Genomic DNA, 16,093 nt, shown 5'->3' on the forward strand with positions numbered 1-16,093 from the left:
CTGGAGGCACTTCTTTATTTCTCAAGGATGTTTAACCATGCAGGTGGAAGTAGAGATGGAAAACACCCCTCTATGAGCCATCTAAAAACCAGCAATGCCAATTCTGAATATAACTTAATAAACAAGAAATAGTTTGATGTGTACAGAAACCCCAGTGTGAGCTATCCCAGTACTTTGACAGCTGTTTTTTCGCCACAGAGACGGGTCTATTGGAGGGTTTATAGAAGCAGAGTGTACTCTACTGCCATTTAAAGTGGAAGGAGCTCCGGTCTGTCAAAGCAGAACGTCTGGTCACCATCAACAGTATCTATGGTAACAATCAACCTGTACCAGCGCTTACAAAGACTGACTCATTTGCATGCGATTAACACGATGTCATTCTGACTTTGTCTCATGTCAAGTGAATGGCTAACAGCATTTTGGCGAGCAGTGCCGACTCGAGCCCTGCTCCAGTTCTACCCGCAGGTGTAACATAGAGAATAAAACATGCCAAGACAGGCAGACAGACAGGATGACAGAGTGAAAGACAGAGAGAGAGAGAGACAGAGAGAGACCAAGAGACAGAGAGACACAGAGAGAGAGACACACACAGACAGACAGAATGACAGAGTGAAAGACAGAGAGAGACAGAAAGAGACAGAGAGAGGCAGAGAGACAGAGAGAGATAGAGACAGAGAGAGGCAGAGGGAGACAGAGAGACCATGAGACAGAGACACAGAGAGAGAGACACACACAGACAGACAGAATGACAGAGTGAAAGACAGAGAGAGACAGAAAGAGACAGAGAGAGGCAGAGAGACAGAGAGAGATAGAGACAGAGAGAGGCAGAGGGAGACAGAGAGACCATGAGACAGAGACACAGAGAGAGACAGACAGACAGACAGAATGACAGAGACAGACACAGACACAGAGAGACAGAGAGAGACAAAGGGAGACAGAGACACAGAGAGAGACAGACAGACAGAATGACAGAGACAGACACAGAGACACAGAGAGAGACAGAGAGACCAAGAGACACAGAGAGACAGTAGAAGAAAAACAATGAGGGATGAAACAAGCATATGGGGTTTGTAAACTTGCAGTTCTATTGAGTGTGTACGGCTGATGTTCAAGTCGAGCGTCTTACTAGAAAACACTTGGATGTGCACATTGTGCGTTCTCATTTACATGCAGCAAGGTAATAGCTGCAAAACCTCCATCTCAACCTGAAACTTGGAGGGAGTGAGAGCGTGGGAGGACACAGTAGCTCTGCTCAAAGCCTCTGTTTTAAGGAGAGAATGGCAAAGGGGCACACACGTTAAGTTGTATTTCCTGTGCTGACTTATTAATCAGTGAGTTACGAATCAATATCACCTCCGAGCTCCACAAATTCCCCCATCCACCGAGCTGCTTCAGGGAGCCATCAGCCGGCCAGAACGTCATCCAAACCAGCCCAGCAGCCTTAAACCAGTTGCCACCGAGGGCCGGCTGCATCAAAAGCAGGTTTTCGGTCTCGGTAAACACTACATACAATGATTTGAGGAGCACAGCTTCAGCTTGTGTGGGGGTGGGGCAGGGTGGGGGTGGGGGGTGGGGGGTTGGCCGGGGCAATGGATGAAATGAATTGGTGTATTGATTGGTTAGGAATGATAATCTGCGTAAACACGGCTATTTTAGTGGCTCATCACACAGTAAGTGCCGATACCTGTGGCGACTGTTAGCAAGATCCGCGCCGCAGACAGCTGCTGAGGATTTTAAAATGGGCTCCAAGGTTTTGCAAAAGTTGTCAAGATGTCAGACTCCATATTTCCCTCGTGCTCCCTGGATCAGTCGTTAATCGTGCTATTGGTGGCAGTTAAAAACTGTCAGAATATGCCTTTATATTTGTAGAGTTCTTGTGTCTGCACGTCTCTTTTAGCTTAGCTGAAATCGCTTTGTTTGCACTGTTAGCACGTTTTTATTCTGTGTTCTCAAATCTTCATATCTCTTCATTCATATAATATTACGAGAACCCCCCTCCTTTCTCCCTATTGTACTTGGCCAATTGCCCCACTCTTCCGAGCCGTCCCGGTCGCTGCTCCACCCCCCCTGCCGATCCGGGGAGGGCTGCAGACTACCACATGCATCCTCTGATACATGTGGAGTCACCAGCCGCTTCTTTACACCTGACAGTGAGGAGTTTCACAAGGGGGACGTAGCGCATGGGGGGGTGGATCACGCTATTCCCCCAGTCCCCGCCGCCCGAACAGGCACCCCGACTGACCAGAGGAGGCGCTAGTGCAGCCACCAGGACACATAACCACATCCGGCTTCTCACTCGCAGACACAGCCAATTGTGTCTGTAGGGATGCCCGACCAAGCCAGGCGTAACACGGGGATTCGAACCGGCGATCTCCGTGCTGGTAGGCAACGGAATAGACCGCCGCACCACCCGGACGCCCTGTTACAAGAAACTTAATGCTTACCTGGTTGTGGTTTTCAGAGTCAGCTCTGTGTGACCTCAGGAGATGAACTTTATCCCTCAGATGAGAAAGAAAGGTCTTTTTGCTGTAGAGATGGTTTCATCATGTCCATGAAAACTGGATCCCGTCCTCACTGTTCAGGCCAGCATATTCAATATTTGAGTCCAAATCAGAAACACCAGTGAAGGCTAGAAACACATTTCATCATAATGAAATACTCCAGGATAGATAATGAATAAACACGCTGGATCCCCGAGACCGGGGCTGGGCAATAACTCAATATTATCACCGTCTCGCGCGGTATTGTATCAGGATGGAATTTGAATATACACGATTTTATCGCCCAAATTATCGATAACGACGATCTCTTCTCTAAACATTTCTCACGGAACGATGTCTGAAATATCTGAGGGAGTACTATTTGAAAACAACTTCTGGTTTTACGTTATACTTTACGATGCCAACGTGATAAACTTAAGTTGGATTCGCAAATATAGTATCCGTGCATGTACGTAAGCAGATATCGTGATATGAATATATCGATATTGTGCAGGATTCCCAACGATTCGTCCCAATGGTAACGTTTTCCCACATCGCCCGGCACTGCGTTAGGCTGCGGGGACGAAGTAGTCCATGCCACCCATTTGGTGCGCACAAACACAGGCTGCCGTGCGCACCAAACGGATTGGTAATACTCACGTATAATGTCCTCCCCTCAGTTGGACAGTTCCCTCGGACACCCCTACCCTGCGAAGACCAGTAAGACGACAAAAAGCCCCCCCCCCCCCCCCCCCAGTGTGCCACTCACATAGAAGATGAACGTAACAGTGTTGGCTTGTTGCGCTGGCGTTTTGGAGATGACGCGGAGCTTTCCATGCTGCTTCTTCGCCTCGAAATCCTTCTGACAACCTCGGTAAACTTAAAACTGTCGGATTAGTTTTCCGTCATAGATATATAGATATCTATATCTATATATAGATATATAGATATATATATCTATCCCCGTGTATGAGACTGCCGCTGACACATTCCCCAGCTCTCCAAAGAGGGGGTGTTTGTTTCAGCCTCTCCAAGCTGCGAGCGATTGTTGATGCGTAAATAATGAATTAAATAATTGACTCGCTCCTCATCGTCCCGCTTGTAGGACCGCGAATTCCCCGCAAACAGTCCATTTGTACGGGTTATAATGCGCAAAACGTTGAATGGAAATACCCCCCTTTTTACCTCCCAAAGCTGGATAACGCAAAGAGAGAGAGGGAGAGAGAGAGAGAGAGAGAGAGAGAGAGAGAGAGAGAGAGAGAGAGAGAGAGAGAGAGAGAGAGAGAGAGAGAGAGAGAGAGAGAGAGAGAGAGAGAGAGAGAGAGAGAGAGAGAGAGAGAGAGAGAGAATAAAGGACTGCACACATGAGAGTAGGCGTGAATGAATGGTGAGAGACCGAGAGGACGCAAACCATACACACATCAGGGCAAGATGGATATGTAAGAAAGGACGGGGGGGTGGACAAGGACACAGGAGCCCGGTGTTATGCAGCTGAAGCCGTGTCTTACTCGTGCGGTGAGCAGCGTTGGCATGAGAAACGATAAGCGAGAAGGGAAAAAGCAGTGAGTGCTGCAGAAACAGGGGAGGAGACGTTTGCAAACAGCTTCATACACGCGGCTGGCCCCTCTGACTGCGCATGAAGAGTCCAAGACAAATGGTTATTTCACCCAGAATTCCCACTACAGCTTGCGTAACATTTCACTCTTGATCCGCTGTGCAGCTGGTTTTCCCCATCTCTAAAACTCAAACGGTACCATTTGTTTAAACAGTACGGATATAAAGATGTTCTTTTATGTTTCTTGTTTTCTTGTTCAATTCTGTTGCAGTGTGGTAAGGACACACACACACACACACACACACACACACACACACACACACACACACACACACACACACACACACACACACACACACACACGTACGAGATGATGACCATGGTAACGTGGGCTAATGGAGACGGATAGCCCAGGGTGAGAAGGGATGCATTGGATTCTGTAAGGCTGCCAGAGGACCAAAACACGGGGACCACCTCATCTGGACCATTGCTGACAATCTAAAACAACAACAAAAATCAAACCCCTCTGAATAATGATAGTTCACATCATGAAGAGTGCTTGAGCAAGGCACTTCAGCTGACTAATTCGGGCTGTGCTGCCTTATTGCGAGCCGGACATATCGACTGTATGTGCAAGTAATAGTAACTTGAATTAAGTCAGGTTAATTTACAAGAACCCTTGCTTTTTATTTTTCTTCTTTTGCCTTTGTTTTGCCACCACCGTATTTCTATGTATATAAACTGTTTTAGTCCGTCAAAGTGAGAGGGGTGTTCCATTCATTAGTGAAAGGGAGGAATTCGGTATCTTTAACTTACATAATGCAGGGCTGAAAGGACCAGGAGAATATATACTGTCTTTGTAGACAAGCGCTTGTTAAGAAGAGTTTAGCTTGACAAACCACATCCTTCTTCGAATAAATAATCCTCAAACTGCAGCTCCGCCTCCGTGATTCTCTAACCGGACTCACGCCGCCAGTGTTCGCCGTCTCTGCTCAGCGCACCCGTAGAGGCCGCAGACCTCCGTTATGGTCTTGAACATTAGTTTAAGGCTTTTCAACAGCTGCCGTCACTATGACAACCACGGACGCACTCGGCTGAAAGTCAGCAGTTAACACGGTCACTAGCTAAACCGAAACAACGGCAAGAAAGCAGTCGCGCCGTTACTGCAGTCAAACTCCCCAGCTCAGACAGACTTGCTGGGGGGGGGGGGTTAGTCCAATCAGATTGCAGCTCATTTGTAAACAGCCTCTCAGAGCCAATCGAGGACTCTGTTATTTCGTGTACCCGCCAGGTTGGTCGCGCCTACATTACCTAATCCTTTACCGGCTTTATTTGATACCTTTCTGACGGCACTTGATCGTTGTTATTGCGTGAAAAAATATGATGTACCTCCCGCGATTAATCGACTACTGGACTACTTTTTTTGGAGTAGCTGCCGACTACTAAAATGCAGAAGTCGCAGCTCATCTATCGCCACTAGTTTCTCGCCAGATTGTCTTTTGGATTACGCTAAACTTTCAAGCCCCTACTACCCGATTCATGAACCTTCCCATCCTAACTTCAGCCCGATTCCTGTTACGGGGTCTAGGTGATGGGTAGTCGACTAGACAGGCTGTCATACGCCGGAAGCAGTTAGGAAGCTATCGACCCCGCACACAGCACAGGGACTTGTATCTGTTCTGATTACTGACGTGTCCGTCTTCATTCAATTGCACTGAAACATGGTGTCAGAAGTGGCTCGGAAACTAGACTTTTGTTATTTTTTTGTAACCGAAAAAAGTAACGTCATAGACGAAATATGTTCCATATGCGAACAAACGCCGTTGTTTGCTAATATAGTTCAAGAGGCTAAGTTGTGTAACCGGTTATTTTCTTGCCTGGTGCGGGATTCGATACGGGGTGTATTGCACCACAAGACGACATCACCAACCGCTCGGCTAAAGGGTCAGACTCGTTAGCTAGGGACTAACGTGTGTTATTAGTAGTTTACAGTTGTTAGCCAGCCAACGCTAACATGTCTGCAGACGAGACCTCACATTCCATAGCTATGGCGACGAACATTCCCCCTCAGAAGCCCATGAGTCTTGCAGGGAACTGGCATACTAATTGGGATAAATTTAGAGATTAATACGAGGGCCGTGCGCTGGCGACTGGACTACTGGAGAAACCCAAGGAAGTCCAGGCAGCGACTTTGAGAAGTTTAATGGGCAGCGAATGCAGCCATATCTAGCGGCATAGTATCACTCTCACGGCGCAACAACAAGGTGGCGCAAAAGCCATACTCGATGCTTTGCTAATAAAGATAAAGCTGGATACACAAAGCGAGACAGGCTCTCTGCTTTGGAGAGAACTCTATATAGATAAATTCCTTTGAAGCCAAATATTAAAGATAGACGTGGTCTTTTTTTAATCTGTTTGAGAAATTTAGCTGTTGTCTAGCAATAAGATTTTTAGTTTTATATATATATATATTCCCAAAATACTTAAGGGAATCTTTTACTGGGATATTTCCAGTTACAGAATCGTTACAATCACGCAGAGACAAATTTCCACATTTGGACACATTTAGTCGTAGACCTGAGGCATTGGAAAATTGGTTAATTAAATTAATAGAGTTACTCAAGTGGCTCTTGCTCTTCAAAAACAAAGTAGTGTCATCTGCCAGTTGTGAGAAACGTCTATCATTCACGATATTAACTAATAATAATTCGGTAACTAAAATAAATAAGAAAGGAGAAATAGGGCAGCCTTGCCGGACCCCTCTGTTAATCTGGAATCTTTTAGAGGTATTAAAATTAATTATAACAGAACTATTAATATCTTTGTAAAACATGTTGCCAATGCCAACAAAGTTATTTCCACAACCAAATACCTTGAGGGGCTGTACAAGAAATTTGTGTTCAATGGTGTCAAAGGCCTTGCAGAAGTCTGAGAACAAAATAAGTGCTTTAGAATTTACTGAATCTGCATAATCCAACAGATCTAGCATGAGTCTTATGTTACAGCTAATATGATGGTTTTTCATGAATCCTGTGAGTTTCGGCTATAATAGAATCTATCCCTCTCTTTAATCTGTTCACATATACTAATGCCAAAATCTTATAATCAATTGTTGAAAGAGTGACGGGACGCCCGTTTTCGATTGATAAGGGGTCTTTATCGGGTTTGGAGATAAGAGATGTAATGCCTTGCTTCATTGTAGCCACCATCTCTCCCTGACTGATGCATTCTTTGTACATACATAACAGTGGGTTTGGAATAAGTTCCCCAAAGTGAGTATAAAACTCAATGGATAAACCGTCGATTCCTGGAGACTTCCATTTTTTCATTGAAAATAACACATTTTTGATTTCATTAGCTGATAGGTCAGAATCGCAAATAGCTTTACACTCTTCATCAGTTGAGGGGATATAAGTAAGACCCCCCCTCAGGAAACTCACACAGTGTTTAGCATTGAAATTGGATTATAGTTTTTCATAAAACTCAAATGACAAAATTACAAATTACCGTTGGATCTTTAGAAGGAGCTCTGTCAATATTGAGGGCAGTTAATGGCTTCTTTTTAAAATTTATTTTTTCAAGAAAAAAAAATAATTTGTGTTCCTTTCCCCCTCCTCTAGCCATTTGGCTCTAAATCTGATAAACGCTCCTTTAACCATGTCCAGATAAATTTGATCCAGCTGTAGCCGAATGTCCTTTAAAATCAAGTTCTTTTTCTAAAGGAATGTTTTCCTTTGGTCAGTAGAAGGTCAAGTTTGTGCATCAAGTCAGCTTCTTGTGTACTTTTTTCTTTCTTTAATTATTTACTTCTTTTAATAGATACATATCTGACTTTAGATTTAAAGAATTCCCTTTTTTTCTTTTAGCTATTACTATTTAAACCATCATTGAGGATTTCCTCTGCAAGTTTTTTTTAATAGTGGCGTTAAATGAAACATCTTTTAAGAGAATTGTTGAATTTCCAATATCCTCGCATCCTAGAGGTCTCATCCTTAGCATCTAACTTCAAGATTGTTTGCTTGTGGTCTGATAATGGGGCATACAAATGATTAACTTCTTTCACAAATTGAAGGGTAGAGGAGAAGATTAGAAATAGATCAATTCTTGATTTTGAAGTTAGTTTTTATTACACCAGGTGAATTCTTTTGTACTAGGGTTAAAAAAAACGCCATGCAACAGTCAAGGAGAGGTTGGAGCAGAGCAACGAGAAAAGGTTATTGTTCTGTGAAGCCTGATTTAATCTAGGAGGGTATCGACCTTTCGTATCATCATAATAAAGTCACCGCAAAGAGTTATATATGAGCCTTGATACTTTTTGTGTAGTTCCTTCAATTTGGATGTTATTTCATTTTTATTAAATAAGACTTTGTTGACAGCTTGGGAATTATACCCATATATATTACAAACAATAAAGGTGCGCTGTCTTGCTTAATTATTAGAGCAATCCATCTACCGTCACAAGAGGGCGCTGTCTCGGGCAGAGGCGTAAAAACCAGTTCCAGAAAGTAAAAGTCCAAACCATGTATTTGCCCCACTCATGCGCTACACTAGCAGATTCTAGTCAACACCACTCTTCAACTAGGTAGGGGAAACTACCTAATGAAATCAGCTGGTTTGGTAACATGGTTGGAGCAAATACACGGTTTGGACATTTACTTTCTGGACCTGGTTTTTACACCTCTGGACATCCCCTTTAAATGTATGTAGAAAAATTAAGACCTCAGCTGAACGATTAGTGCCATGGCTGAAATGAGCCAAGTTACCCCATTGTGTTTTCCAAAATGTTGTATCCGATCCACAAGAATGCGTTTCCTGAAGTAAAATTAAATCAGCCTCAGTTCTTTTACACAACAAAAAGATCACTTTCCTCTTGGTAATATCCCTAATTCCCCTGATATTTAAAGACATGACATTAAGAGAATTAAATCTAAAATCCATAGAACAGAAAAAGAGAAAAAAAATTACGAAACGAGGTTTACTTGTAACCGATTTTACACTAAGAAACCTTGAAATGTGCTGAAGGAAACCCACCAGGAATGAGATGGAGATTAACAACCGTTTGAACTGGCTTAACACAAGAAAACAGTAAAGGTGAAAGGTTTTCAAGTTTTAGGCACCAGCAATTAACATTATTAACTGCAACGGAAATGCATGGTGATTAGTGCGTTAGTTCAAACCTATTAACCAGTCTAACAGACTGACTTGTCAACCAACCTGTTATTACCAGTCCAACATTAAACCGTTCATAAGTAGAAGGAAAAGTAGGAACAGAGTCAAGTGAAACTTATAACGTGCCCTTGATCGAATCTGCTGCAATTCTTTTCCCACCCATGACCACATCGGGGCCACGCCATGTAGTTTTTCCCCACTTTCTTGCGTGCTTTGTCAACAAGCGGCCGAAGTTTTTTCCAACATCGTCTCTCCCAGTATGTCAGATCCTCTGCGAGTCGGAGCTTCCTCTCATTCCATGGCGTTTACTGAGGCTTTCCAAATGTTCTCCCTGATGGTGAACTGAATTATTACTGGATGTGCACTTCTGTCTGCCCTGGGGCATCCGACCCGGTGTAGAGTGTCGATGAGAAAACCTAGTTTGTTTTTCTCATCTGGAGAAATTTGGCTAAAGAGCTCAAAGAGCTGCTTCCCTGCATCCTCTGTGGTTTCGTTGAGAGCTTCAGGGAGATTGAAAAGTTTCAGATTCCATCGTCGATTGTAGCGTTCCGCTTCTTCAATCTTCATGTCTTGTTCAGCCATTCGCCGATTCACTTTTAGAGGACAAAAGCACAAGCTAGAGTTTGAAATAGTCAACGCCAGCCAATATCCCCTCCTCTCAGATTCCACATATGAATGTCTGGGACTGATTCACTTCACAATTCTGAATGACCTGCACGCCATGGAGCATGTCCAGTGTGGACCCTTGTCCAAAGAACAACTGCTTAGCAGATATGATGACGTTTTCAATGGGCCTGTCGAATCAGTACCGGGGGAGGTGCACTTCGAGCTGGTTAAGAGCGTCACTCCAGTCCAGTGTGCTCCTCGCAATGTGCCCATTGCAATGAAAGCGGCTGTGAAGGCACAGCTAGACGTGCATGAGGCGCACGGCCACATGACATCAACTAACTGGGTCAGCAATATGGTCATTGTAAAAAAGCCAGAAAAACTGAGGGTCTGCATTGACCCAAAGCATCTGAACGAGGTGCTGAAACACTCTCACTATATCATGCCGACACCAGAGGATGTCCTCTACAAGCTTCCCAAGGCAAGGATCTTCACCCTGGTGGATGCTCGAGATGCGTACTTGCAATGCAAGCTGGATGAGGAAAGCAGCCTCATGACCACCTTCTGGGCCCCCTGGGGTGGAAAACGCTGGCTCAAGCTCCCGTTTGGCATCTCCGTGGCACCTGAAGTCTACCAGTGCAAGCAGCACGAGTTACTGGCTGGGCTCGAGAGCATCGAACCCATTGCTGATGATATCCTGGTCGTAGGCTGTGGTGACTCTGATGAAGAAGCAGAACATGACCATGATGTAAAGCTCCTGGTACTGATGGAGATGGAGCACTGCTGAGTGATCAAGCTGCACCTTGGCCTGACGAAACTGCAGTTCAATGTGAGAGACGTTCACTTCCACGGTCATATTCTCTCAGCCACAGGCCTGAAGCCGGACCCTAAAAAAGTGAAGGTAATTCTTGACATGCCAAACCTGACTGATCCAAAAGGAGTGCAGCGGCTCATCGGCTTTGCAAACTATCTTGCAAAGTTCATGCCACGCTTGTCCGAAGTCAGCAAGCCTCTGCGACGGCTGCTGGACAAAGAGACACCATGGCACTGGCTACCCAAGCATGAGGCAGCAGTGCAGGAGTTGAAATCTCTGGCCTCATCTATGCCACTGTTACGTTACTAAGATGTAACAAAGCCTGTCTTTCCATGACACCAAGTAGATATTTGGGTTGTATGTAGCACTTAGATCTGTTTATTCGTGGTACATGACGATAGGATGTTTTTTTTTTCTCTCATGGTTTTTTGTTTTTTTCTCTTCTTTCTCCCATTGTTCACAATAATTGAGTTTGTGTTATGCAGCACAACATGCATTGAATATGAACTATACAGTACAGTGGGAATTGAGTTTGAAGTACATAGTAGCTGAATTAATTTAAGAGTATGTGAGAAGGGGTAGGAAAAAAAGTGTGTACTTCCTCCTACTCCTTTTCCAACATGTAACAAATAATTTGATGCATACGGAGATTTGTTCGTTGAGTTTGATGTGTGGATTTGTTGATCACTTCAGATTATTGGCAATGGTTTCCTCCCACAGTCCGAAGACGTGGAGGTCAGGTGAATCGGCCATACTAAATTGTCCCTAGGTGTGAATATGTCGACCCTGTGATGGACTGGCAGTCTGTCCAGGGTGTCTCCCCGCCTGCCGCCCAATGACTGCTGGGATAGGCTCCAGCATCCCGCGACCCCTATCAGGATAAGCAGCTTGGATGGTTTATCTGTATGTTATATCCTGCTTATTTATATATTTGAAATAAATCGTCATTCATTCATACTTCATTCATTCAATCTACTCAGTTTGTTTTCATCATTAACTCTAATTCTCCCGTCATTTCAGATCCTGCCACTCCCTCGTGCCATGCTACCACCTCATTCCTTTCACCTGGTTTTCTCAGCCCATTTCCCCACTTGCAGCTCATTCACTCATTAGTTCCTCAGCTTATACACCAGTCCATCTCCACCCGTTCCTTGCCAGATTGTCTTTTACATTACGCTAAGCTTTACAGAACATGCAAGCCGATTCCTGAATCTTCCCATCTGAACTTCAGCCTGATCCCCTGGACCCTGATTCTCTGCCTGATCCCTGCAGGTTAAGTTTACCTTCTCTGATTGATCTCCTGGTTCTTACCCTTGCCTGTTTACTGGAATAAACCTTGTGAACTTGGATTTCTTACCTGATCGCTTCCGTGTTGTGGGTTCTTACCTGTTCTGAGTCAATGAGCATTACACCACTGTTCTCAAAGTTGTAATCCCATCTATCGTTGCTGGGTGGTTTATGTCTTAAATTTCCCTCATATAGATAGATACTTTATTAATCCCATATCTATCTATACCGATTAGCCAAAACATTAAAACCGCCTGCCTAATGTCATGTAGGTCCCCCTTGTGCCTCCAAAACAGCTCTAACCCGTCGAGACATTAATCTTTTTATTTTTATAAATAAGTACAATATTCCTAATTGGGATATATATTTAAACATTTGTACTGAACATCATCTTCAGAGCTGAGATAATTAGGTCATCACCAACTCCTTTACCCTAAATCTATTTTTCTAATAAAATATTTAACAGCTCGCTCTTCACGCTGTATCTCAACAAATATAGTCCATGCCGACACGGAAGGGTTTACAATGCATATACACCGATCAGCCAAAATATTAAAACCACCCACCTAATATTGTTTAGGTCCCCCTCGTGCTGCCAAAACAGCTCTGGTCCATCGAGGCATGGACTCCACAAGGCCTCTGAAGGTGTCCTCTGGTATCTGGCACCAAGATCTTAGCAGCAGATCCTTTAAGTCCTGTAAGTTGCGAGGTGGGGCGTCTATGGATCAGAATTGTTTTTTCCAGAACATCCCACAGATGCTCGATCGAATTGAGATCTGGGGAATTTGGAGGCCAAAGCAACACCTTGAACTCTGTCATGTTCCTCAAACCATTTCTGGACAATTTTCGCAGTGTGGCATAGTGCATTATCCTGCTGAAAGAAGCCACTGCCATCAAGGAATACTGTTGCCATGAAGGAGCACACTTGGTTTGCAACAATGTTTGTTACCACCTGGTTAAGAAAGCACAACAGAGGCTTTTCTTCCTCAGGAAACTTAAACAAGCCGGTCTCCCCTCTCAGTGGCTGGTCAGCTTTCACAGAAGCACTATAGAAAGCATCCTCTGTCAATGTGTCACAGTGTAATATGCCAGCTGCACAGCAGAGAATAGGAAGGACTTGGCCTGGTTGGTGAAGACAGCACAGAGGATTGTGGGAGCTGTGCTCCCGGACCTGGATGCTGTGTATGCTGGTCGCCTACAGAGGAAACCCAGCAACATCAGCAAAGATGCAACACACCCAGGTCACTGCCTGTTTGTTCCCTTGCCATCGGGGAAAAGATACCGCACCATCAAAACCCGGACTAACAGGCTGAGGAACAGCTTCTTCCCCAGAGCTGTAGCCCCCCCCCACACACACACACACACACACAACTGCCTATAGCTGCTGAGGACTAGCTGCTACTAAAGCCGCTGCAATATGGACAATTATGAGCAATAATCCCATGCACTATTTTGAAAGCCGCTGCTATCTTTTATTGTCTCATTATTTTTTGCTACCTCACTTATTTTTTACTACCTCACTTATTTATACTAAATGTTCCTTGTCCTTGTTTTTATCTTGTTTTTTTTAATCATTTACCTTGTCTAGTTCTGCTGGTCTGAGTCACCAAATGTAATTTTGTTGTTTGCACACAATGACAATAAAGTATCTTATCTTATCTTAGGTAGGTGGTACGTGTCAAAGTAACATCCGCATGATTGCCAGGACCCAAGGTTTCCCAGCAGAACATTGCCCAGAGCATCACCCTGCCTCTGCTGCCTTGCCTTCTTCCCATAGTAGATCCTGGTGCCACCGCTTCCCCGGATAAATGACCCACATGCACCCGGCTATCCACATGATGTAAAAGAAAACGTGATTCATCAGACCAGGCCACCTTCTTCCGTTGCTGCATGGTCCAGTTCTGATGCTCCCGTGCCCACTGCAGCTGCTTTTGGTGGTGGATAGGGGTCATCATGGGCACTCTGATTAGTATGCGGCAAGCAAGTTGCCATACAGTGTGTGTTCTGACACCTGTCTATCATAGCCAGCGTTAACTTTTTCAGCAATTTGAGCTACAGCAGCTCTTCTGTGTGATCGGACCTGATGGGTCAGCCTTCTTTCCCCATGTGCATCAGTGACCCTTGGGCACCCATGACCCTGGCACAGGTTCACCAGTTGTCCTTCCTTGGACCACTTTTGGTAGGTACTGACCACTGCATACGGGAACACCCCACAAGACCTGCCGTTTTGGAGATGCTCTGACCCAATCGTCCAACCATCACAATTTGGCCCTTGTCAAAGTCACTCAGATCCTTATGCTTGCCCATTGTCCCTGCTTCCAACACATCGACTTCAAGAACTGACTGTTCACTTGTAATATATCCCACCCCTCGACAGGTGCCACTGTAATGAGATAATCAATGTTATTCACTTACCTGTCAGTGGTTTTAATGTTTTGGCTGGTTGATATACGTATCTACAAATACAAATACAAACAATTTTGTTAATCCTGCTAGGGGCAATTTGTTTAGAAAAGCTTGTGAACACAAAACACAGTAACATGCAAACAACACAAACAGTAAATAATAACACCCCAGGGAGCTAAATGTGGAATAAAATCTATCTATCGATCTATCGATCGATCGATCGATCTATCTATCTATCTATCTATCTATCTATCTATCTATCTATCTATCTATCTATCTATCTATCTATCTATCTATCTATCTATCTATCTATCTATCTATCTATCTAATCGCATAGAGTTGAGGAGTTAGCCCAGTTTTTGTGCTAACTGAATAAAGGTTTACCACTGTAAGGGAAAAGGAGATTGTAAACACACACACACACACACACACACACACACACACACACACACACACACACACACACACACACACACACACACACACACACACAAATTAAAGTTAAGTTAAATTCTTTACATTTCAAAACAAACTACTTTCAATAGTCTACATCTGTCTGGCAGCAGCAAAAAACAAAACGCATACTGAACCATCATAATAAGTGGCCCCTCAGTCCATGTGATGTTATCATTGTAGGTTAATTAACCAGAGCCATTAGCAATGTAATATGATAAACTGATATAGAACCCTTTAAATACTGGAGTATATTTTAGTATATCTTGGAAAGAAAGCTGCTTTATTCTGTCATTGTACAGGTTACAATGAAAGTTGTTCTCTGCATCTAACCCATCCTATTGTATAGGAGCAGTGGGCAGCTGCAGCGCCCGGGGACCACCTGCAGTTCTTCTTTCCATTGCCTTGCTCAGGGGCACAGACAGGAGTATTAACCCTAACATACATGTCTTTTTGATGGTAGGAGGAAACCGGAGCACCTGGAGGAAACCCACACAGACACGGGGAGAACATGCAAACTCCACACAGAAAAGACCTTGGATGGCCTGGGGTTCAAACCCAGGACCTTCTTGCTCTGAGGCAGGTGCTAACCACTGGGCCACCGTGCTGCCCAGCAAGTTATAGCAAGTTGAAAACTATATGGAGAGGTTCGACATTTTATCAAGTAATTTCTTGATTAGACTGTTCATTTCGTTTCAAGAATGTATTCAAGCCCCTCGCCCACCAATTGACTGGAAGTTGATACAGCATAGGTCACCATCAAACTGACCCTGAATAAAGTTATGTAAAAAGTTATCAGTGTATCTCAATTCATGCCGCTACATGTATTCCATCATATTTTTCCCCACCGAGTTGAGTGTATTCAGTTTCTTTTTTTGTGTATAATCTTCCCATCTGGGTGACTGAGATGAGTCTACATAGATATATGCTTATGTGTGATGCTTTCTGGAAGCTAGTTTTGCTGGCCTTAAAACAAAACTATTTTTAACTATTTTTTCTCTCTTTTTATTCTTAACTTTATCTTTACAGCCATCGATTCATCCATCCATCCATTATCTTCACTCATTTATTCCTTTCTGGGGTGGTTAGGGTGGTGCCTATCCTGACAAACAGAGAGGAAAGTAGGGAGTCACCCTGAACAGGTCATCAGTCCATCGCTGTACCCTCTGCAGACAAGAGCAGAAATCCAGAAGAAACTGCAATGACTCGTTACCACCACTGGCAGGAAGCTTTAAGCCAGAAATGAAGCAACAGCAAAGGCCACCACTGACACGTATGGGGCTAAAAGCGACATTACTGCCATGTGTAGATTGGGGCTTTGTC

Source organism: Lampris incognitus, chromosome 8 (assembly GCF_029633865.1).
Source record: "Lampris incognitus isolate fLamInc1 chromosome 8, fLamInc1.hap2, whole genome shotgun sequence".
NCBI lineage: Eukaryota > Metazoa > Chordata > Actinopteri > Lampriformes > Lampridae > Lampris > Lampris incognitus.